At 38.6% G+C, this 26,213-nt stretch overlaps 1 protein-coding gene across 4 annotated transcripts in view; it reads right to left on the bottom strand.

The window, feature by feature from the left end:
• VAMP4 (vesicle associated membrane protein 4) overlaps positions 1 to 24,267 on the bottom strand; it is a 641,282-nt gene extending 617,015 nt beyond the window's left edge. For 3 of the 4 annotated variants that reach the window (XM_044085250.1, XR_006366637.1, XR_006366638.1), the window contains exon 1: positions 24,042 to 24,267. The gene's annotated coding sequence lies outside the window, so the exon portion shown is untranslated. Of the gene's footprint in view, positions 1 to 23,606; positions 23,846 to 24,041 lie in introns of those variants that run through there. The other variant, XM_044085251.1, reaches the window with a different exon arrangement.
• Between the last annotated feature and the right edge of the window lie 1,946 nt (positions 24,268 to 26,213).

The following is a 26,213-nucleotide window of genomic DNA, read 5'->3' as shown; positions in this document are numbered from 1 at the left end:
AACTCCTTTTACTTTCACTTGTATACACTTTGTTACAGGGACACTGCAATCCATATACTATACGTACACTTTCACACGAATATATACCTTTATGAGAAAACTTTTACCCATTAACTTTATCAAAACCTTGTGTGATATACTGACAATTGCACTTTCCACAAGGGAAAGTGCCCTGCATTTCTAAATCCAGTTTCCTATTTTCTAAAGGTAGTTGAACCCTACCATGCACTATGAAATCGTTTATACTCCTACCCCTTGAGTAAGAGAACAAAGGCAGTTCATCTACTTTTACTTTCAGATGCTTAGTTCTTTCCAAAATACCCCAATAGTATTTAACTATGTTTGTCAAAGTTTCAGTAAAGCCAGTAACAATTTCTGCCCCTTTGGAAAATTTTTCACATTTTCTTGCAAGTTTTTAGGAACCTTCCTATTCATATCCTTCCCTTGACTCTAGCCTTACTTTCTTTTACTATTCTTTTATTAGAACCCCATCAACAAATATTTTAGCTGCCCTATTTATTTCTCTTTCACAATCTTTTTTATCACTGCAAAGTCTCTTTATCCTAAGAAATTCTCCATGTGAGATAGATTTTATCGTATGGGGAGGCTGACAACTCTCACCGTGTAATATACAATTATTTTCTTCAGATGTCTTATGTATTACTGTTTGAATTTTTTCATTATTGATACCTACTAATGTTACATCCAAAAAATTAATCTGCTTTCCCTTCTGAATTCCATCAAATTTTATATTAATAATGGTTCTTGTGTAAATCCTGCACAAAAACGTCTATCCCATTCCATCCCCCTTCACATATGAAAATTAGGTCATCAATGAATCTATAATATTGTAATACATGGTTCCTGAAGAAAAAGTTGTTACAAATATATTCATATCTCTCAACCTCCAGATCAGAAAATCGGGGACAAAGGACCTTGACATTCAGGGACATCTAATTTACATAAGATGCATATTTAAATTAGTGGGCACGCCCATCCATTCAATCAATTACACAAGGAAAAATGTAACCAAATACACCCTTTAACACAAAGTAAATTAATTAGCAGGAGTAGCATGAACACTGCATAATCAACTTTCTTACACAGATACTTTATGCAGCAAAAACTCCTTACATCCACTAAAGACCTATACTTACATACTTGCTATATACACAGATACAACTTCAGACTTACTTGTATGGTTCCTTTAACACATAAATACATGTCATGAACTCATAAAACCAAAAAGTAAAAAAAATACAAAAATCAACAAATTCTGCTATACTGTGTTTCCTATCACTTCACGCCATGTTTGACTATAGTTAGCAAATTCAAGAAATGTCATAACCTTAACAAACAGCTAAGCTTGAAACAGCAGCAAAAAGACTTGCATAACAGAAATTTAATTTCCAAGTTCTTTAACCACCTTACCCCACACATAAACCTGCATTTCTATTCCAGAATAACTGTTTTTTTTTTTTGTTTTTTTTTTAAGAGCAGCTTACTTACCTGTTATTGTTGAGCTGAAAATAAAATAAAATCCTGACAACCACAGATCTCCCAGGAACAGTTATTCCACACACCCATGGGCACGAACACAAATGATGACCAAGTCCACCACGGCAGCCTGGAGCTATACAAATTCCTCCTTATCCCTCGCCTCGATCACAGAGGAATGCAAACAATTTCTTCTCCTCAGTTCTCAAAGAAATCCATCCAACACGACACGAATAAACGACAATGCTTCCAGTTCACTTCTCTCTGCTCCAACTCCAAGTAGTAGCTCAGCCTCAGACAGACCCAGAGATTGGTAGCCTTCCACACCATCATGATGGAGTTGATATGCAGACTGAGCTGACCTAATTGAGCCCTCCATCCATACCAGGTCTGCTTAAGTCATCTTCTGCTTCCTCTCCGCATGTAGGAATTAAATTGAAGCATGCTGGCTGCATGCAAAACAGGGCAGTAAAGCAACGCTCTTATTGGCTGAGATGTCTACAGCCAGAACAGTGTGTGCTTTACTGTAGATCTCGGGTGTTTTTGCACCCAAACCGGGCACTCGGGAAAGTAAGCTTAAAAACGGGTGCGGTTAATTCGGGACAATTGAGAGCTATGAATATATTTAAACATTCCCATGAATAAACTGGCATACATGCCATGGATGTTCCCCTAAGCTGTTTAAATAACTGTCCATTAAATTCAAAAATATTATGACTAACGCAGAAATGAACTAATTCTAAAATGCAAAGTGTTTCAGGAGTATCTTTCAAAAACAATAATAAAGCTTCCAATACATGTGTATGTTCTATGTTCGTGTATATACTAACTACAAAAAACATGTCCTTCTTCCACTTTATATTTTTTTTATTTTTGCTAAAAAGTCAAAGGAATCCTTAATATACGAGGATAGCTTTTCCACCTCAGCCCTCAAATACGTGTTCAAAAAGAATGCCAAATCGTGTGTAAAATAGCCATATGCTGACACAATGGCGCATCCCAGTGGGTCCACAATGCTTTTATGTTTCTTAGGGACACAGAAGAAATATGCCATGGTGTTATCTTTAACTTAATTTCTTATACACATCCTCATGGAAAAAATATTTTAATCTTAAACCCTTCATTTACAATTCTTTATACATAACTACCGCTTTGATGTAACACTCCATCCCAACTTGCATATAAACATTCTTGTCTCTAAGGCGAATAGAACACATTTTCAAATATTGAGCATAGTAGAGCACCACCAGCCTTCCCCCCTTTGTCAGAGGGCTTAAAGACCAATTCCCTATTTTGGCTAAGTTTTTGCAAACTTAACCATTCTTCCTTACTCAAATTATATTTTGTTCTTTCTATCCTTATTTACCAACTAATACTCTTTTTCCACAGTGTACTGTAACACATTAGAAAATTGCTGGATATTTTCATCCTTAAAAATAGGTATGCAGTCACTTTTATACGAAACACTTTCTGTATTCAACTTACAGTAAGCATCTAAATCATAATCTAAACACGAGTGGAAACTAATCACTGCCAATGCTGTCGTCACGCATCTCATTAACATTTTCAGAAAAATAAGACATTAAATGTAATTTTCTTATAAATCTGAATATTTCACATTTTAGCTCATATCCCCTTGGTAACACTGTAGGGATGAATTTTAAACCTTTATTTAACACTGCAACATCTATAGCAGACAAAGGAAAATCAGACAGGTTTACAATACAACTATCTTGACATCTTTGGTTAATATTAATACAATACACAAGTCAGGAATTCAACGACCTGTGCATGAATATAAATGCATACATATAGCATTCTGGCAATAAGCACACAGGATTGAGTTTACAACCTTTTTTCACAGACATTTTAAACCTCATTGTATATGCCAATTTGGTTTGTATCACTATGAAAGGGTGCTTCATGTTACTGATTGCAGATTTTCTGTAGAATAGCTTCAATTCAGTTACTGCATGTCCATATTTTGACTTTTAAGCTTTACGTTTTTCTCGGTTATATAAAATTGCCTATTTTGACACTGGAGCTTTTTTCTCCTGGGCTTGCTCTGGAAAGGGACTACCACAGCCAAGTTTACTTTCCCGGTCAACAGAAGCAACAAATAAATTAGCTGACAATTACTTAATAATGTATTTATTCACAGAACTTGTAAAAAGTGGATTGTTCAGAAGTAGGGCACATAACTTTGTAAAATGCAAGCACAACTCCAGTGTTACATATGTAACATAGTCTTTAATGGGAAATTATAAAGAATGTGGTGTCTGTAGGAGCTGAAGTGTAACAACAACTCCAACACTGCATCTGTAATATGGCCCTTCACCGGGAAAATCATCTCCTCCAGAAAGTGCATTCATTTACCGCAATGCTAACTAAAACATCTAATTCAAGGTCAAAGGCACTCGACTACAATGATTTTAATCACAACTTTAGCAAGTGTTATTACTTAAGGCAAGCCATTTGTTTCTAAATAATGCAGTTAAATGTAGAAGTGATGTCTGTTTTGCTAACCGCTACCCTTGGTAAATGAACATTTGATTACTATTAACTGCCATGCTTTTAAGCTGTTTCACAGCACTTGACTTTTTATAAGCAAGAAGCTGCAAACCAATGCTTTAAGGAATTTATTGCCATCCAGAGGATACCCACAATTTGTTATTATTTGAAATTCTCTTTATAATATAGTACAAGCAAGGCATAGCTTTCAAAACATGCGGAATACATTTTAAATGAATCAGCCAAAATCTCTGCTTCATTTCACTGTGATTATATTTTTATTAAGGGAAACTAAAAGAAGCCTTCTGTTCAAAGTTCTCAGCATATAAGGATCATATTTTAATTTGACCTACTAAATCCTGACTTATTTTAGAAATACTCTCTCTCATAAAGGGTCATGTCTTAAATCTCACAGAGCCCTTTTGGTGCCATGAAGTCTAACAAAGAAATCTATTTTGGTTCCTTTTATTAACAAGTCCTTAAACATCTTACTTTTTGTCACAGCTACAAACATTCTAAATAAATAAATAAATACTGAATAAATCAAGACGTAACACCTGATAAATGCAAACCAGTGAGTGAAACTGGAATGGAAAGGCATCAGGAAGTGTCTAGCATACGAATGGTGAAAATCAACATTCTGTGATACAATGGCAGTTGCATCAAACTTACTCGTACAGACAAGTTATTCAAGCACATTATGCTCTATTTACAAACTTTACCTTGAAGAATTACCTGCACATGGTTTTATTATAACCATAACTATTCTTACATAACCTAGTCTTATTAAGGCAGAAAAAAGTGACCTTGCTCAGAATTAATAAATGAATTAGGTTATTTGCCATGTTCACCATAACCCGGGCCTCAAGAGGACGGGGTAGTACAACATATACAAACAATTTAGTGTAGCATATCAAGCAGGCTTATGAGAGGTGCAAGAAAAACAGAATGCCCAGAGAAAACCCACACATCCACGAGGAGGACATGAAAAGTCCATACAGACAGCGCCTACAAATTAAGATCAGAAATTCCTATCTGGCATGTTAACTTTGAGCTTCTTTAAAAAAATTATACTTATCTTTCCTGCAAAAAGGACATGTTCGCTAATCTGATTTTAGATAGTAATTACACAGCAATATGCCAAACAAGCTTACTTCAGGACTAAAAGGTACTAACTGAAGGATTCATAAAAAGTAACGTGCACCATATATTAATCTGTGTCAACTCTGCTTGGCTGCAACTCAAGTAAAATTCAGACTGAACAGTGATCAATTTGTGCACCACAGTAACTCAAAGCTGTGAGACTGATAAAAGGTGCATTAAAAAGTTAGTACACAGGACTATTACATATGAATGCATCCTCAAGCTGCCCAACAACAGTGTACCAAGGATAAGCCCAGACAATATCAGCTAAACTCTTAGATCTCAAAGAATGCTTCTAATCCTCACCCAGCAGGAGGAAGAAGACATCTTGCAGAGGTTTTATTTATTCATTCATTCACTCACTCATTCATTCAAGCCAGTTAAGGGAGCTGGTAGACAAGCCACTGAAAAAGCCACAGGTCCTGAATCTACTTTGAATTTACTTTTTACAGTGAGAATAGTAAATAGAAATAGCATGAGACAACCATTTGGAAATTGTTTGCTTTGATAATGGCTGTCCTTTTTCACTTACATTCATATGAAATCAACAACTGATAGGTTTAGTTGTGTCAACATAATGTTAGAGTGGGATACCCGCGGTGGTGGTGCTGCGGTAGTGCTGTTGCCTCACAGTAAGACGCTGTCTGGTTCGATTCTCAGCTAGAGCGTCTTCTGCGTGGAGACATGAATGAATGGGCGTACCTTCGTTGAAGACTGTGCGTCAGGGCTGGTAACTCGGCACGTAAAAATCAACTACCAATCATTTGCGGACCGGAGTTCCGCTGTGGCGACCCCTATTATTGCAGGCTCTTTGAGACTTACTTTTGTATACACATGCTTTTATACATTCATTAATATGAAATGTATCTAACATTATATGCATTTGTTGCTCATATGAGTTGATACATATTTTATACACATATGCTTTCTACTTGTACATATTTTATACACATATACTTTCTACTTGTACATATTTTATACACATATACTTTCTACTTGTACATATTTTATACTCATATACTTTCGATTTGTACATATTTTATACACATATACTTTCTATTTGTATCATTATTTTTATCTTTAAATGTTTGACACTTACATTTATGCCTTAGGTGTGTTACAGGACTTTTGGCCGTTTAGCTTTTTACTTCTACCATTTTCTACGTTGTGTTTTTAACCGATGGTTTCCAATGGATTATTTTGTATGTTAATGTATCTAACTTTTAATTACTCATGTCAATTTTGGTAGGTGTGTTTTACTTGGGGGGTATATAAGTGATTAATTAAATGATGTCGCTCTACCTGAAGAAGTACAGGCACTGACCTGTACGGAAGCACTAACCTCATTAAAGTTATTTCTTCTGAATTGGAACCTGTTGGGGTGGCCTTTGTCCTTTGCCTCCTCCCCCCCCCCCACACTTTCTATGCTGCTATCAGTATTCCAATAGTTGGCATTTTAAGTTACAGTAATTTTTTTTTTTTTTTTTATCATAAGCAAGTCACAGTTGAAGGAAACACACATCACATCTATGGCTTAAAATTCAGTATTTTGAAATTCCACATTGTAAGCTTTCAGTATAATGAGACTCAGTCAAATGAGTTTTCAGTATTTTGAAAATTAGGTATTGTGGTCTCAGTCAAATGAAATTCAGTATTTTCAGTTTTGAGTCAAGTGAAGTGGACCAATATATATATATATATATATATATATATATATATATATATATATATATATATATATATACACACACACACACACACACACACACACACACACACACACACACACACACACACACACACAATCTGTAACTATACCATACATGTATGAATGTGAGTGCATATGCTGGATGAATATGTATTTATGTGTATTTTATATATAAATAAAAATATATATATATATATATATATATATATATATATATATATATATATATATGTATATGCAATTCCATTGCCATCTATTGGAGAGAAATATTAATTACATCTAAAACAAAATTCATTACTATATCGGATGTAAAAAGGCACAATAATTAAAAACATTTAATTAAAAGTATTTATTCGAACCTGGTTTATACACAGCACCAAGACAGATAAAGAAAAAAATGTGGATTGCCAAAGATTTCATGCTTTTGTGGTACAGAAAAAAACACCACAATAGAATCAATCCCAGTAAAGACAAAATGTGCATTAACATGTTCTGACTTAAGTTTATACACTGTACTTCTATTCCTTTTACACTTAATTAAATGAATAGCTATATGTTCCTTCCAAAGTCTTGATATCTGGTCAACGCAGAAAGCACCACAATGGCATACTGCCATATTACCACTCTGAGGTACAAGTAACCAACTGTCTAGTAGTATACGTCTTAGATGTATTAACCAATATAAAATATTTTGTTTTAGAAACAACTTTACAACAAACACAACTACCACAAATAGTACAACCATGTGTATTTCTAATTACTGAGTTGCACTATTCAGCCTTCCCTTTTTTTAAAGTACAATAAAAAATCCCCAATATGCTTAACATGTCAGTAACTAAATTTACAAAGGTTATCAAGATATTAGCTTTCAAAAAACACCAGTATTTATTAATAAGCTCCCTAATTTTAAAGGTATCCGTACCAAAGGTAGTTATCAATCTTTCTTGTGGCTCAACACAACCATCGTTTTTTTATTATCATAGACTGGAATAAACTATCCCTCGGTGCCTTAGATGCCACCACACATGCCTGTTTAACAGCATGTGTATCATAACCTCTCTGTAAAAACCTACAATCCATTTTACTAACTTCTTGATCACAAATCCAATGCAACCTCAAAAACTGTGCCTTTGGAATATTTTGAATGATATGCTTCAGATGACAACTAGATGTAGTAAGATGTGAATTTTTTGTAAATGATTTCTCACAAAAAAACAGTAGACACAGTACACATAGTGCCATCAATCAATTTAATTACTGATGCATCCAAAAAAAATAAATCAAATTGGACCACAAAGACCATGCCAAATACATTGGAATTCAAATACAAATTTTCAACAACTATCTCTACAGAACCTGTTGAAATTAACCAACAATCATGAAGATATATATGCCACGTAGCCATATATTGCATATAAACATTCTGCTCACTATGCATTAAATGGATTTCTAATTAACCCAGGGAGAGATTTGCATATGCAGTAACAAAAATAGCACCCACTGCTGTACCCTTGATCTGTAAATAACAGCTGCCTTTTATATTGAAACACATTTTGTTCTACAACTAAACCCAACAAGTGTAACAAAAACTCACAGTACTGACCAGAGTGCATACGATACTGATACAGCCGATATTTAACCACCTGTATTCCACCTCATGTGGAATACTACTATAAGGAGATTGGATATCCAATGTGCACATGTATGCATCATTTGAAACTTGCAACTTGTATGTCAGCCATCAATTTAAGAAAATCAGTTGTATCTTTCAAACATGCCTGGCCCAAAGCTAATAAGCGTTTAAGCTGACATTCACGATATACAGACAATGGTTCAGTCAATAAGACACAACCAGAGACTGTTGGTCTTCCTGTAGATTATTTATTGATATATGAATCTTACGTAAAATATAGAACTTTTTGTGCTCTAGAAGCATCTAGTATTAACTGAGAAAGCAATAACTAAGACATAAAGCCACATTCTTTAGAAGAGTCAATAAACCATTTAAAATCAGCAGTGGGGTCCAAAGGCAATTTTTACCAAGATAATCTTTTCCACTCAATTGTCTCAACACTTAATTTTCATAATCTCTAAAGTCCCATAAGACAATAGCCCCACTCATATCTGCCACAATAACAACCAGTTCACTATGAGCAGCCAAATAGTTAAGAGCAGTTTTTTGCTGCTTAGTAATATTTAAACCACAATTTCTAAAGACATTTGTTTTACTGTTATGAAAATCCCTAAGCAGATATTGCTCAAGTAATTTAACTGTAGGAAGATACAGGGGCTGAAACCTACATTTTTAAACCTAAGGGAGCCATCAGATGTTCCCATATCATTCGGTTTACAACTAAACCAAAACTTAAGATTCAAAGTCCAACAAAAACTTTTAATATCTGTAACTGTTGTATAATGTGAATCAAAAAAGATGGAATAAAATTAAGACCTTCTTTAAGACACCCACCTCATCTGTCAATACCCCATGTGAAGATAAATTAACTGTCAAATCATTTTCAGTGTAATTCACATCATTGACTTGAATAAAAGTTTTACTTGTTCATCTATGTTTCCTGCCTCCTCTTCTAAAAGACTTTTATGTACATTCGATTTGATCTCTTACTGGTAGGTGAAATACCATCAATCACATGAGTCATACCAGGTTCGGTGTTAGTTTTTGAAGAAAAATCGAATAAACTAGATTCAGTGGTAATAAACTCAGAATTATCATCTAGTAGTATTACTCTTAGACCTTCCTCCCTTTACCCTCTTAGCTCTTTCAGTTTCTGACAAATATAGATGGACAATTTCCAGCAGTTTGTCCTACTAGTCTGGTCGATATGGGAATCCTGAGAGAATGTAGCAACTGCCTCATGTACATGGACAACTCTCTACTACTACCACCTAAGAACAAAATATGAGAGAGAGGCAATTACATCAAGCACCTAGTGTAACTGCTCTCTCCCCCACAAGCCAGTATATCTGGCACCGAGAAGGCTGGCAACATGAACACCACACCTAAAGCACCACCCACACCTACACAACCCACACCCCCATATGCGGAGGTCCTCAACAAAAGTATACCCAAACAAGAGAGACCTCCAAGGCATAAATGCATGCAAACTCCACTACCTACCACACTACACCACACATAGTCCACACACCTGTGTCTCACAGCCACTAAGGCCTAAACATAAACCCAACAAATTAGTCATAGGAGACTCCATTGTGAGACACACAGGTGTGCCCCTCACCAGGCTGGATAAAAACAAAAGTCAAAGTTACTTGTTTGTCAGGTGCCAGAATCCGCCATAGCACCAATGCACTCAAGTCTTTCAACAGGTACTGTTATGACTCTGTCATAGTCCATGTTGTAGTGAATGACTTGAGATGTACAGCCCTGGACTATATGAAGAGACATGATCGAGCTTGCCGAGTACGTGTCCCAGGCAGGTATGTTCCTAGCCTTAAGCAGCATTCTACCATCACCCAGAATGATGCCTCAATACAAACAGAAAATGACTGACTTTAACAATTGGCTTAGTTTCTGGTGTCATTCCAAGGGGATCCAGTACCTGACAGCCTGGAATGACATGATTGACAAGCCTCAATGCTTTGCCAGATATAGCCTGCATCTGTCTCCCTTGGGCTTCAGGCTCCTCCCCCATAGTGCCTTCTTTAGGCAATGCCATGAGGTCAAAACTACCAATATGAAAATGTCATCAAAATATAAATTAAAGGTCATGCTGCTAAACACTAGGAGTCTAAATATGAAACTGCACTCATTGCAAGCATTCTTAACCCTGGAAAAAGCTGACATTTGTGCAGTCACAGAAACCTAGTTCAAAGCTGCGGAGAGCACCCCAGCCATACCAAGTTACTCATCCTATCATACAGTCAGACCCCAAGCTGTGGGCAGCAAAACAAAAGGAGGTGGAGTTGCAATATATATAAAAGATATACACACCTCTAGGATAGTCAAACAGTATGACGCACAAGAAATACTCCAGGTGCAGTTAACAACTGACAAGACCCCTATTCAAATCATAGCTAGCTACAGGCCTCCACTCTGACTCAAAGATGCCCAAGCCACCTATCTGGACCTTTCAAATCTATCAGGATTCAACCCTTTACCCTGGATCCTTGGCGACTTTAACTAGCCAACCGCAGATTGGAAGAAATTCTTATGCCAATACACACATGTGCAGAGATTCCTTGATTTTGTCAATGCAAATGCCTTGGACCAGTTGGCTGACACCCCCATAAGAGGTGAAAATATCTTGGACTTGGTATTAAAAACAAGTAATCTCTGTGGTATCCCTGAAGTCTCAAAACAACCCACTAAAGTGTAGTGGGTCCAAAAACAAAACAGTGTCAGAAACGTCTCTGTGTGGAAGATTTTCAGTCCATATATTTCTAGTTAATCACTGTATATTACTCAGATCAGACAACAGTAGTAGAAGTAGCGAACGTAAACTCGTCTCAAGTCAAAACAAAATAAAAAGTAATAATAGAAAATATATAATTGTACAGCATTACTAAGTATTCGAAAGTAATCCAAGCAAGGCAGGCAGTCTGTTTCCAGTCGAAAATCCTTTATTAAGTACACAGACAAGCGATCCAAGTAAAACAAAAATAGAGTAATAATTTCCTCACAAGCTTTCTAAATATATATATATATATATATATATATATATATATATATATATATATTTATCAGGCATGGGAATGATTTATTGTGCTGTAAAACAAAGTGTTATTGGTACACATGTTAAATTTACATCCCTTCCCCCATCAGTGTGACATTCGAGCTGGTCCTGCCCTACTTAGTAGCTGTTATAATAATATATAACCCTTATGTACTTTAAATAAAATTATATAATGATGTGGTACCTCTTATTTAACCAAATTATTAAGTAGATTATTGAGTCTGTGATTTTATCCAAGACAATATACTACATGGCTGGAAATATATCAACCTTAGTTAATTTGGCAATCAAAAAATATATATAGGTTCATAGGTAGATACTAGGCTATCTGCCCTAGGGCATTTATAAGCCTAGCCAGAGTGTATTTGGCTTCCGCCTCCCTATTAGATTAGCCTACTGTGCCTCTGTAAAGTAGGTCACAGAAGGTACCCTTTTAAAGATTAGTTTACTGTGCCTCTGTCTAGCAGGGACACAGAAGAGACCCCAGGGGTGAATTTGCAATTTCCCATCCATGCGTCTAGATTTCGCTCGAAGAGGATCAGCAAGGGGCTATGTCTAACATGAATTGGGATTCTATTCCAGAGTGAGGGGAGCCTCTGGGAAATGAATCTGTCCCTCCAGCATGTCCTATTTATTTTTGTGCTGAGGTTTAGGTCCCTGGAGCGTGTAGCTCTAAGGGACTTGGATTTTTTGAGGTGGAGCATGTCCATTAATTCTGGGTTTGACATGGCTTTGTATGTCAGGCATAGATCGCCTCTGAGTAGGCGATAAGCAACTGAGTAGAGCTGGAGTTTCTTTAGTCGAGCTGCATAGGACATCTGTTTGTAGCCCATGATCCTCTTGGTGAGGTACTTTTGGGGTCTCTCCAGTTGCTGCAGGTGTCGGGTAAGGTACATCCCAAAAGGGGCATTGTATTCAATTATGGGCCTGATGAGTAGAGGGGCACAATGACCTCACTTGATCTACATGCGAACCCTTTTGTGATAAGGTTGGCTATATAGAAGGTCTTTCTAACCACTTTGTCAACTTGATTATCAAAGGAGAGATTACTATCTACGTTGGTCCCCAAATCTCTAATTACTTCTTCCGTACTTAATGGATTACCACCTATGTGGTAATTTGTAAGCACCTTGTTTTTCCCAAAGGGGATGACTATGCACTTTTTAGCATTGAGCTTGAGGCCGTGGCTCTGGCACCAAGCATCCGTCTCTGTGAGACCCTTTTGGAGGATGCTTGTGTCAGCTGGAGATTCGATTATGGCCCCCAGTTTGCAGTCATCTGCAAACTTTGTCAGCCATAATCCCCCCCGTGTTAACCTGAACCTCAGAGAAGTATATACCGAACAAGAGAGGTCCCAGAACTGAGCCCTGTGGGACGCCACTTGTAACTGGTTTGGATTCGGACATGACACCTGCGATTCTGACCATGTGGGTTCTATCTCTGAGCAAGTTTGCAACCCATTTTGTGAAATAGGGGTTGATATTTAAGCTGGTAAGCTTATTTATGATGCCCGAGTGAGGAATTATGTCGAAGGCTTTTGCGAGGTCCAGACAGGCTGTGTGGACTACCTTGCCCTCATCTATGGCTTTGGTAACTGTTTCAAAGAAATCAACTAGGTTTAAGAGGCAAGATCTGTCCTTAACAAAGCCGAATTGTGTGGGGTCCAGTGTCTGGAGGCTCCCAATGTCTTTGTTTATGAGTTCCATGATAATACGCTCCATAGCTTTACAGACCAGACTAGGCAGGCTTATGGGGCAATAGTTCCCGGGGTCCATTGTGGCACCACCTTTGTGGAGTGGGACCACTGTAGCTGTATGCCATTCTTTGGGTACATATCCTGTAGTAAGGCTAAGTTTGAACAGTGACAATGTGAGGGTTCAGTTCTTCTTGGAGCTCATGTAAGACACAGCCTGGGACACCGCCCGGTCCCATAGATGCTGTGTTTTTTGCTTTGGAGAGGGCAGCTTTCACCTGTGCATCTGTGATGTCAGGGAGGTTACATTCAGTTGGGATAGGCATTTGCTCCTTTAGGGGGGAAGAAGTTTGCACTGAATCTGTCTGCCAGGATGTTGGCTATGTCTGTAGGTTCGGTATATTTTGTACCATTATGCAACAATTCAGAGCATAACTGGCAGTTTCCACCCATGTTCCTGACATAACTAAAGAAGGCCTTGTGATTATCTTTAGTGTCTAGGGCAATTTTTCTTTCGAAACTGGCCTTTGATGATTTTATGAGGGATCAAAGTTTCTTGCTAATACTGATCAGAGATGCCTACCCTTTTTGGGATTTTGCTCCGTCATGTAGTAGCTTCCTCCTTCTGTTGTATAGCTTATTTATGGCGGGGTCCACCAGACCGGTCTCCTGTTTTTAGAGGAGTGAGTCTTGGTTTTATTTGGGATAGCACGATCCATGCATTCCTGCAGGTGCTCATAGAATGCATTTGTAAAGGATTCTGCAGATTGGGCTGTATTATCCTCTGGCCCGAGGGCTTTGAAGGATTCCACCTCAGTCTTGAGAAGTGCCAAAGTTGGCTTTTGAGAAATTCTTTACAGTGATTTCCTTTGCTGGGGGTGGGGACGGGATATGGATGTCCAAGGAAATTTGTTTATGGTCTGATCTTACCAATGAGGGGTTTACCTCTGGTGTGGAACATCGAGTCCCCATGTTGGTGATGACCAGGTCCAATACATTGTTCCCTCTTGTGGGAGTGGTGACCAGTTGTTCCATCGCGTTAGAGTTTATAAATTCAAGGAACCGTTGGGCAAGGGTGTTTGGGCTTGAGTAGTTTTCCCAGTCAATGTTTGGGTAGTTGAAGTCACCCAATAACATAGTGTTTGGAGAGACCTTCATATTCTCCAGTGTTCTCAGGAATGCCAAGTGGGGTTCCTGTAATAGGGAGGATGTTCTGTAGCAGGCTACAAACTGAAAGGCAGTTTTGCCCGCTGTTGGTTGCACATGGATGGTTTCCGATGCTTTGTGCTGTGCCACTAATCTGGAGGTGTAGGTATCTTTGATGAATGTAGATACCCCCCCCTCCTTTTGTGCTTTGGTCCGAGTTTTGGGGCTGAAACGCATGGTATGAGTTATAACCTGGTAGTGCTGGGGTGCTCTCAGGAGCCTTGAACCAGGTTTCTGTTACTGCACAGACATTGATTTTCTCCATACTGAGGAGAGCCTCGAGTGCGTGCATCTTGAGGTTTAGTCTTCTGGCATTGAGTAGCATTACCTTTAGTTTTTTTTTATCCTTGGGTTGTCTATGGAGATGGGTTTGTCCTTTGAGCCTTGCCTTAAAAAGGCACTATGGGGGTGGCAAGAGCCTTGGCCAGTATACGAAAGCCTAAGGGTGACAGGTGCAAGCTGTCCCTAGCGGAGCAACGTGGCTTGTCGAGCATGTCATCCCAGGCTGACAGACACTGGATCCCCTTTGAATGACACCAATACTTTAGCCAATTGTTGAAACTGATTATTTTGTCTTTATACTGTGGCATCATTCTTGGTGAGGGCAAGATGCTACTCAAGGTCAGGGTCATACCAGCCTGGGCTACACGGTCAGAGAGCTCCTCTATGTCTCTTTTCATGTAGTCCAGGGAGGTACGTCTCAGGTCATTCACACCAGCATGGACAATGACGGAGTCATACTTGTACTTGCTTTGGAGTGACCTGAGTGCTTGCGTTATGTGGCGGATCCTGGCACCTGACAGGCAGCTTACAGTGACCTTCTCCTTGTTCAGTCTGGTGAGCGGGACGTCAGTGTGCCGGACAATAGAGTCCCCTATAACAAGTGTATTTGGTGTGTTTGGCCTTAAGGGCTGTGACTGTGAGGCACACTGATTTTGTGAGATATGTGATTCGTGGGTATTGTTGAGGGGTGGCTGTTGCTTGGATATCTGCTTAGGAGGTCTTTGCTGTTTAGGCAGATTTTTATTTAGAGCCTCAATATGTTTTTGTTTTTGTGTGTTGGGTATGCAGATGCAATAGGTCTGTGTGAGAATGGATTTGTGGTGTGGGTGGTTACCTTTTCCTCCTGACTGACTGTGCCAGTCTTGGGTTGAGAGAGCTCTGCCTCCAGTTTGGCTGTGTAACTGCATCTCTCACATGTATTAGAGTTTGTTGGAAGGAGGAGAGGGTTGTCTGTGTACATAAGGCAATTGTAACATTACCTCAAAATTCCCAGATTCACCAGCTGGACTGGAGAGTAACCTTGAAACTGACCCTTGGACATCCCAGATTAGTATAGGGAACTGTTTTTTTACTGATCAGATTAGGGAAGAGAACTGATTTTTCACTTGATCAGGAAGGACCAATCGGGAGCCTAATACTTATGAGAAGTCAAGGAGGGTGTAGTGCTTTAGTTAGTTAGTGTTTCCTTATAAGAGCTGAGCAAGTGCAAGGCTTTAGAAAGAGAATAGAATGATTACTTTGAGAGTTTGAACAGTTCTAAGGGAAAAAGTGAAGAGCAGACTTTGTGGAGCCTGGAATAGTTTAAACTTGTTTAGGCGGCGCTGCCCGACGCTGCTCAGTGCGCAAAACCGCGCAAAAAGAGAGTTGTAAGGTTTTAAGAGAGAAATCAAGGAGTTTAGAATTGACCCAAAATGGCCAATAAAACTACAGCTTCTAGGTAGTAACCACTCCTCCACAGACAGGCAGGCTGTTCAGTGTTAACCACTCCCACTGGTGAACACAGAGACTTCCCTTTAGCCCAAGCAAGCACTGGCCTTCTAGAAACTTCCAAACAGTTCAGAACAGCAAATCTGTAACTGAACTTTCTTAACTTTCAGAAAGTGGGAAAAAAGCAAGATTTTTTTTTTTTCTTTTTGTTGTAGTTTAAAGGTAGCAGAGATACACAAGCAGCAAAATAATCACAACAGTGCAATAAATGACCCCACACTTGAGTGCTAGGCCAAAATCAGATAAAATGCAGTTTTAGAGAAAAACGATTTTAAATTAAGTGCAACACAGGAAATGCAGTAAACAGGCTCTAGATGTGTTCCAAGTACTGTTACTGTTACAGATATAAACTTTAGCAAGCCGGAAAATGCCAAAAATAGGCAGCAAAGCAGTAAAACTTAACAAAAAATCAGAAGAAAATACTTAAAATCACTAAAGTGGCTCCTTTTCTTCTCTCAGCGTTTTCTCCCCTTGGTAGGTGCTTCAGCAACAACTAGCAAGCCTGAAAAGACACCAAAACCACGAGGCAGCCGGGTTTTAAGAGAGAGAGAGATCAAGGAGTTTAGAATTGACCCAAAATGGCCAATAAAACTACAGCTTCTAGGTAGTAACCACTCCTCCAGGGACAGGCAGGCTGTTCAGTGTTAACCACTCCCACTGGTGAGCACAGAGACTTCCCTTTAGCCCAAGCAAGCACTGGCCTTCTAGAAACTTCCAAACAGTTCAGAACAGCAAATCTGTAACTGAACTTTCTTAACTTTCAGAAAGTGGGAAAAAAGCAAGATTTTTTTTTTGTTTTTTTTTCTTTTTGTTGCAGATTAAAGGTATATACATATACATTTTGCATGTAAAAATCAATTTCTATTTTCATAACCTATTGTTAAAGATCACTTTCGTCCTTCTAGACTTCTTCAGGTCTGTGTACAAGAACCCTAAAAACATATATAATTGTATAATTAGTTAGTATATTGTTATTACACATCATTTTGAATAAAGTGGAAAAAAGAACCAGAAAAAAAATAAAAATAAGAAAAAATGTATTTATGATGATGGAAACAAAATATACACTTACATTTTAACTGCTTTAAAATGATATTTAAAACCAATTTATAAAATAAAATAAAATAAAATACAATACAATTAGTCATGTAAACAATGTGGCACTATATGAGCATTTATATAGCTGCATGGAATCAGGAATACCAGACAGGACAAAAATCATCCTCCTCAAGGAAGGGTAAACCTGTCCGGTAGCATTCTACAATAAGCTGTATAATAAAAGGGAAAAATTGCTGTCCAGGACAAAGAAGGAGCAGATGTCTAATTGGAAGCAATCTCTCCTTAGCCTGAACAAGAAAAATTAAGAGCACAAGTGAAATCCTCCAAAGCAAACTTAGAGTCCAAACTGGCCACATCTACTAAAGACAATCATAAGGCTTTCTTCACACATGTCAGCAATCTCAAGGGAAGCATCCAGATCTGCTCAGAAAGGGTGGTCAAGGACACCACATACATAAATCCTGTAGATATAGTCAACCTGCTGGCAGACAGGTTCAGTGAAAACTTCACTCCTCTGCCCCCCCCCCAACAGTAAAACAGGACACCCCCAGTACCTGCCCCCCCTCCTCTTATCTCTAGGGAGCAAGTCATCACTGCTCTCTCAAAGGCAAAAACATACAGTCTCCATGGGACCCGGTTAACATCCCAGGCTGCATCCTACATGAATTCAGGCAGGAACTCACACCACCATTAGGCACCCTATTCAACCAAAGCCTGAGTACTGGCTTCATCTCAGTCGAGTGGAGTCCAGCTCCTGTCAACCCTTTCCACAAAGGTGGAGCATCCACTGATCCAGGAAATTAAAGAGCCATCAGCGTAACTAGCCTGATCTGCAAGGCCATGGAGCAGATTATCATGGACCTCACTAACAAGGACATTGGTTTTGTCAAGGGGAGGTCATGCCTGTTAAATTTGGGCAACTTCTTTGAGACCGTCACCAAGGCCATAGACAAGGGGAAGACAGTGCACACCTCCTACCATGACCTGGCCAAGGCCTTCGATACTATTCCCCACTCAGATATAATAGATAAACTCTCTCATCTAGGCATCTAGGCATCAATCCATATGTTACCAGATAGGTAGCAAACTGGCTCACTGATAGAACCCACCTAGTCAAAATAGGGGAAGCCACCTCAAGTAGTAGAGCCGTAACAAGTGGTGTACCCCAGGGATTGGTCTTGGGGCCTCTGCTGTTTGGGATATACTTCTCAGAGGTGCAGGCCAAATCTAGAGGGCTATGGCTGACCAAGTTTGCAATGACTGCAAGCTGGGTGCTGTGATCAATTCCCCTAGTGATGTGGACATCCTCCAAGAGAGTCTCACCCAAACAAATGACTGGTGCCAGAAACATGGCCTCAAACTGAATGCCAAAAAATGCACCATTATCCCTTTTGGGGAGAATGACGTCCCCACAAATTATCACATTGATAATAAGGCACTAAGCATGCAATCAGTCGTGAGGGACTTGGGCACCCAGGTTGACAGCAACCTGACTTTTGACCACCATATTGCCTCCGTTGTACAGAAAGCTTTCTACAGGGCCCACCTCATTAGTAAGGTTATCTCATCCAGAGACAAGGTGGTCATAACATTCCTGTATTCTTTCCTTATAAGGCCCATTATTGACTACAATGCCCCTTTCGGCATATACCTCACAAAGCACATGCAGCAGTTGGAGAGACCACACAGGTTCCTCACCCAGAGAATCCAGGGCCTCAAACATCTACCCTACACAGATAGGCTAAAATCCCTGTCCCTCTACTCAGTCTCCTACAGAGTCCTCAGAGGTGACCTCTGTCTGGCATACAAAGCAATCTCAGACCCTGCCCTAATGGGACTGCTGCATATTCGCAAGTCAAGCTCCACTCGAGTAACCTGCACGTGCAACCTCAGCCTGGTCTGTGACATCAATAGGACTTGGTGGGACAGATTTGTGTCTCAGAGACTCGCTCTTTTGTAGAATAGACTCCCTCTCCACGTAAAGCAGAGTACCTCAGTAAACCTTTTAAAGCGTAACCTGGATAACTGGATGGGGAACAGAAAATACACCCCTGGAATTCCACCCATGTCCCTGCTTGACAGTGGCATAGGGTGCTGACTTGTTGTAACATGGGTTAAATTCTTGGCTAGGCTTGGGACCTCAGGGCCAATAAGCTTAGTAACTTCCTATGAATTGGAAAAGCATTTAAGTATCAGACCACCTTGCTTCTGTTTAAATCGAACACATTTTCTTTTAGACTCATCAGTGTTAGCAAAACATAAGGCCCATTTAAACATTTTCCATGTACTGTATACATGGCATTTTTCTGATAATCATTCATATCATGATTATACTTCTTTAGCTTATGACTTCTTAGCTCAGCTTCATATTCCTTAGCATCCTTAAGAAATTGTGAATATCACAAGTCATAACTTATGTTCATCAAACATTTGAATAGACTATTAATGGCCACTAGCTGTTCATTATAAAACTCACAGTAGCTCCAAGAACATCCATGAGGCAGTCTTTTGTATTGCTTGCCATCTGTCTATCAAAAGTTTATTATCCATTCCAAAACCAGGCTCAACATATACTCTGAGGCCCTGAGAAGCCACGCCAGCACTTAAATATGTTTTAAAAGTTTAATATGCCATACTGTAGCTCATAGTTTCTTGATCTGAAATGTTAAGTCCTTAAATGCCTGTGTAATGTCAGCATCAGGAAGCACAGCATCGCCATTCAAATGTAACCATTCATTACCAACAACCAGAAAACATACAACATTCTTTATCCTGAAATAAATTATCCAAAAATGCACATAGATCTTCAAAACAGCCATGCTTGTATTAGTAAATTCAGATGTCACCAACAAAGACTGGCACTCTATACAAAACATTAACAACCAGCTAGGTGCACGCACTTCAATGGCAGGAACGCATAGTCCAAAAGTATGACTCCCCAAAAAAAGCAACCAGCACTTCAAAAAGCCATTTAAAAAGATTTAATAACCATTTCCCAAATAAGCATAGCAGCAACACAAATGTCTAATTTAATGTAGTTAAAGGTGTAGGAGTATAAGTTTTGATGTACGGCAGCTAATAATAATAATTATTTCATTATGTGGATTTAAAATTTAGATTGTTGGGGTCATGTGACTTTTTAAAAAGATTACAAATAGCTGTCTATTTGGCGAGCAAGATAGAGTGCACTGATGGGTGAAACTGGTTTGTGATCAATTATTTGTGTAAATTGTGTTGCTGCTGCTGTGCTTATATGACCATTTTAAATGCTTTTTTCTTTTATTTATTTTTTTTGAGTGCTGGTTGTATTTTTGAGAGGGGTGTGTGTGTGTGTGTGTGTGTGTGTGTGTGTGTGTGTGTGTTTATACACATTTATTGTATTTTTAAAAAATGCAACAGTAGCATCATTGCGAGGTGTCCCTCTTTCTTGGTTTCCTCTGATATTTACACTCACCCAAGTCTCTCTCTCTCTCCAACAGCTGATCAAATACAGAGTCCTGGTTTTACTCCATAAAGCAAATGACCATGCTCTTTGACTCGCCAAGTCATTACTGCCTAGATAAGCATCACTTACCCCAACAAAAGGACAGCCCGCTGATTCAAAAAGTGGTCCTGCATGTCAGCAGGTCAGTGAATGTGTGTTGCAGACTGGTCAGCTTTTAAAACAGGTAAACAGCAAGGGGACTCAGCAATACAGCACCAGACTCTAATGATAATGAAGGATAGGAAAGTGCAAAGGAGACACAATGGAATCTCTGAGATATCACTGGACATCTTAGCATGGGAAGACATGTACAGGACTGTGCCTACACAGTTACTTTTACCAGGTACACTATGCGGTTTCATCAGAGAGGAACATAGGAATATACTAGGCAAACGTTCACTGGGACCATAAAATGCCCAGCCACATACATTGTTAAGCAGACCCTTTCTGAGAACTTAAACAGTGCTCAACTTGCAAAGCCAAGTACTACCTTCATATCTATAGGCTGAAAATGATGGCTTCATCAACCTCCTTGAGCTAATGGGGGTTGGTACACTCCCCCTACTGAAATATCCCTATTTGGTTGCACATAATTTTGGTGGCAGGTTGCAGTATGGAGAAGGTGAATGCGAGGGTCAATGGGGATGGAAAGCAATGACTGCTGCAAACACACTTCCCACTATGAATGCTGCTGTCACCATCACTACTCGTTATACAGGTGAAGAGCATGATATGCACATGGGGAGCTTCAACATCCTGCAAGAGCAAAATGGACAGCACTCCTGTGCTGAATGCTGAGTCTTAGAATACTCATAATGATAACAGCACTTAAAGGTAGTTAAAGTTGTAGAATGTGTGGTACAGATAAAGTTAGACATCAGTGCCTAATTGATGCTGGAAGATCAGAAAGCTGTGGATTCTATCCCAACATAAAGTGAGTGGATTCATTTTTCAGTAGTGACACTCTAGTGCAGCATATATGGGTGCTGAGCCTGCAGTCCCAATCTATTATCCTTCAGATAACAAATTAAACAAGATTTAATCTGCCAGAGTTGGTAGCAGCTCAGCTGAATGCAAAATATCCCAGGAACCAAATTCCACCTAGTCAGTATGAATACCACTTTGTGTAAACAAATAGTAAAATATGTGGTCAGCAGTTACATTGCAATACAAAATGTATGCTTTTTCCCTGCTGAAATAATGTTTTCTTCTGACTGACTGTCAATTATGCAAGACTTTTGTAACAAGCACAACACAGAATTTTTAGCAAAAATAAATATGATCTGAATAAAATGAACATTTAAAACAGTATTATTATTATTTGGTCTTCAAAGTGAATCCTAGCCCTACATGCCTTGAAAAAAAAAAGGAACTTAAGTGTCATCTACAAATTACCGGATTATATTCTTTCCCTGTTTATTGACCAGTAATTCCATTGGACACAACTGATCCTTTTCACGGGTGACCTGGGAGCACTGATGAACAGACTTGTAGTTAAGTAAACAAGTAATGTTGGACTGAATCAAACTATGTAGCCTGGGCACAGGATATATCTCATTAACAGCCCAGAGTTTTAGTTGTCTGCATTAACTGCCAAACTAAATATGTAAATGCTACAATAAATGTTAGTAAATACATCATACATTTGATATAACAACATAACTAAACTGAAAAAAACAATGTGATTAACAAAATGACCATGGATAAGGAATTAGAAGCTCTGGGGCATTCAGAAATTACTTGAAAAAGCCAGAAATACATTAAAAACAGCTTGTTTTATTTTATTTTATTTCCTACATTCTCCCTTATTTATTTATTTTATATTCTAACCATTTACTCTATACACTACTTCTTTCCCCTCACTTGGTCCCCAGTATCTGAACAGACCTAAAATTTTCACTCATCATTTATTGCTAGTGACTTGACACGTACATCTTAACACTCACTGTCCTTTTAGCTTACCAAACTCTCCCTTCCCTCCAACTAAATATGATAACTGAAATATTGAGATCACTACTACATATTAAATGAGCTAATGCATGAACCTAGTATGTGCCACGTGTGAACATTATTGAATAAATGTAATAAAGGTATACAGTACCACTACATTATTTGTGCAGTCTCTTGTTATGTCACTTGTGTTATACTCTTTGTAAAATAGGTCAGTGCCACCCTTTAACAGCCCCAACACTTTCTAGTAGACTCTCACAAGGGAGGTAGCAGGTTATGATGACTGTCAGTTCCATTTACAAAGCATAACAGAAAAAACTATCATACAATATTTTGTGACCACGGCAGAAATGGGCTTAGTCAGGTGAACATTTCCACATAAACACAAAGAAATGGCAACAAATTAGTGCTTTAAGAAGCATTCTCAAAGCACATTTACACAAGCAATTTACTCACACCCAGACAGTGTAAAGACTGTACTATGTGCACTAGTGATATGACAACATGCAGCATGCACCATATGTTTCCCCAGTCTTAACATGGCACAGCTCAACAGTATACACAATCTGCATTTTCTTACAGCCATTGTAAAGTGTGTGTGTGTGTGGGGGGGGGGGGGGGGGGCTTGTATCCAGTTCTTTAGTGCAGGAATATGGGAGCACCAATAGTATTATGGTAAATACGTTTTGCAGAAAGCAATAAAAATTCTACACTGTTTACTGCATTTAAGTTAGACATCAATGTTTCAAAAGATAAATTTTACGTTACTGTTAAATTCTAAACTAAGATATGAAACGCTAATAATGGTAATGGGATTTAACTATTGTCTATTTTTATATAAAACAGTAAACTAAATGCATCACTATGCTGCAGTACCTTGCATTGATCAGGAATTATGCTACTTCTGCAAAATTCCTCATTTATGTTAAGCTCATAAAGTCCACTCTGCTTTTTCTAGTTATACAATCTTCTCTGACTCGGGCAGGCAATGTTATAGTGTACCGGCTCATTTCTATTCCGCCTCACAGCCAACACGATTGTCAATCACTCTGACCACGCCTACTCCTGCGTGAAACTGCCGGTGAGCCAGCCCAGCATTCTACAATATCTCCAAAACAAGTAAATTAATAAGACATTTGGGGAATATATGGAAAGGTTCACACAGCTGGTCAAGAGAAGAAGCCCGTGATATGAAAGGCTTAAAGTGCCAATGAATTCGCCTTCACGTTGCGTTGCCAACCTTTAACTGTATCAGAGTATCTCTCAAAAATAAAAATATGTCACACAGCAGTAGTGTCAGGCTTTGATTACCTCTCCGCTCTAAAGTACTGAGTACGCGCAGAAAATGATGTAAAGCAGACAGCTGTCAATCAGCTGTTTCCGAGAATTATACGCACTATAATGAGCTCACTTGAGTTTTTCAGGTATCTACAGCGGTACCTCACTGACCGACCATTGTTGACGGCGTAACATCCCAGGTCAAACAACCGTCGGTGCACGAAACAATGACTAGAGAAAACCCACCGTGACGTCCAAAGGCGGACACGACACCACAGTGCCATCTACCGACAGAGTACTGTACTTCCCTCCGGAGTTAACATTATATGTTACCTTTTCGTGAAATGTGTCTCCCAAAGTCATCCTTAAGCATGTAACGTATACATGAGCATACCTCTCAACTGTCCCTGATTTCCAGGGATGTCCCTGATTCTGACTCCAAAATTTAGCTCTGTCCCTCTTAATACCACCTAAAACTGGTGACTCTAGGAGGAAAGGTGGTGAATTATACTCAATAAATAATAGCAGTACGTAAGAGTTATAGATTCCTCTTATTTCACAAAATGTATAGTAATTAACATTCTTTTATTCTGCAAATGTCTCAAGTTAATAGCATTAATATTTTAAAAATGTCCCTGATTGTCCCAGATTTTTTTCAGGGTTTATCCCTGATTCTGTTGAAATATGTCCCTGATTATTTGAGCGCTATATACGTGAGTCTAAATTATCCGTTTCTCTCTTTGGCGTTTCACTGTTATTCAGCTTCCTCGTTGCAACCTGTGTTAGATTTACATGAAAAGCCATTAAACCCCAAGTAGCATAATTTGAAGAGAATTACAAGAAAATGTAAAACATCTGTTTCTCCATCATTTGATGATGCTCTAGTGTTTTTAAAGAAAGAGCTATCAAAGAGACCAAAGTACACGAATTAGGAAGTTATCCTTATACATTCACCAACAATCCTTGGATTAAAGTAACTTCAGTTATTGATTGTATTTGAGAAATAAGGATATTAATGACTAAATGATCAAAGAAGCTAAGAAAACGTGGAGTACTACATTTAATATCTAACAGGCCTCTGTAAATAATGTACTTAATTTAGAATGTTCATTTTCTTAAGAACCTGCTATAATATTTAAGTTTATTCTACACCCCGGGGATCAATTCTGTGTCTCTGCTCGACAGTGGCGCAGGAAAATAACTTTATTGGGTGGCGTAAGCCAGGGAACCTTGTTGTCTAGGCTTACATAGGCCCTTGGGCCGATAGCCTAGTACCTACCTATGAACCTATTTGATTACCTGTTATCCTTTGCTAGAAAAAAAAAAAACTATCTGGTCAAAAAAAATAGGGACAATTTTTAAATATTGTGCTTACAAACTTAGAAAGTTGATAGAATAACAGGTTTTGAATTTTCTTAAGGGTATAAATTCTGAAATTCAAACATCTTCCAATATTTTCTGGCTTTAATCCTCACTCAGTCATTTGTTGTGATTTGCCAGAAAACCACAATTTTATGAGAATCAGACCAAAAATAAAAGGCAAAAATTTGAACATTCTTCAAAAATCAGTTGAGCGGTATGCATTAGGAATTCATATATTTGTCTCTCAGAAAACAACCAGTTACATTTAACAGATGTTTACTGTGTTCAAGGAAAACCCTATGTAATGAGATGTTTGGGGCCCTACCATCTTTCCTCATCACTGTGCCAATAAACTCTTATTGAGTTTCTGTATTTGCCAGCTTACCATGAGCAGGCAGCATTATTTTCACTGATTAGTCTAAATAACATGAAATATGATACCTCTGGATCATACCTCTCAACCTCTTAGTACAATAAATCTGGACAAAGCATAAAATAATAGGGAGCAAAGGCCCAAAAATAGGGACATATTTTAAATATTGTTCTTATAATAAACTTAGAAAGTTGTTAGAGTGATAAGATTTGTGATCGTGTGCATTTTCTGAGGGACATGAAGTCTGAAAAAATATTTGTCATTTGGTAACTTCATTTCTTAGTGATTTGCCAGAAAACCACACATTTTATGAGGAACAGACCAAACATATGAGGCAAAAATATGAACAGTCTGCAAAAAATCTGTACAGCTGAGAGGTATGTGTCTCTAAAAGAAGGCTACAAAACCTTCAGGACCAGAAGTTCTGAAAGTATGCAGAAATGATCAGCATGGCCATTTTAAGTGATTGG

Source organism: Protopterus annectens, chromosome 10.part0 (genome assembly GCF_019279795.1).
Source record: "Protopterus annectens isolate FY-2018-M chromosome 10.part0, PAN1.0, whole genome shotgun sequence".
NCBI classification, from domain to species: Eukaryota; Metazoa; Chordata; order Ceratodontiformes; family Protopteridae; genus Protopterus; species Protopterus annectens.
Note: the sequence above shows the minus strand (reverse complement) of the source record. Positions and strands in the feature narration are given on the sequence as shown.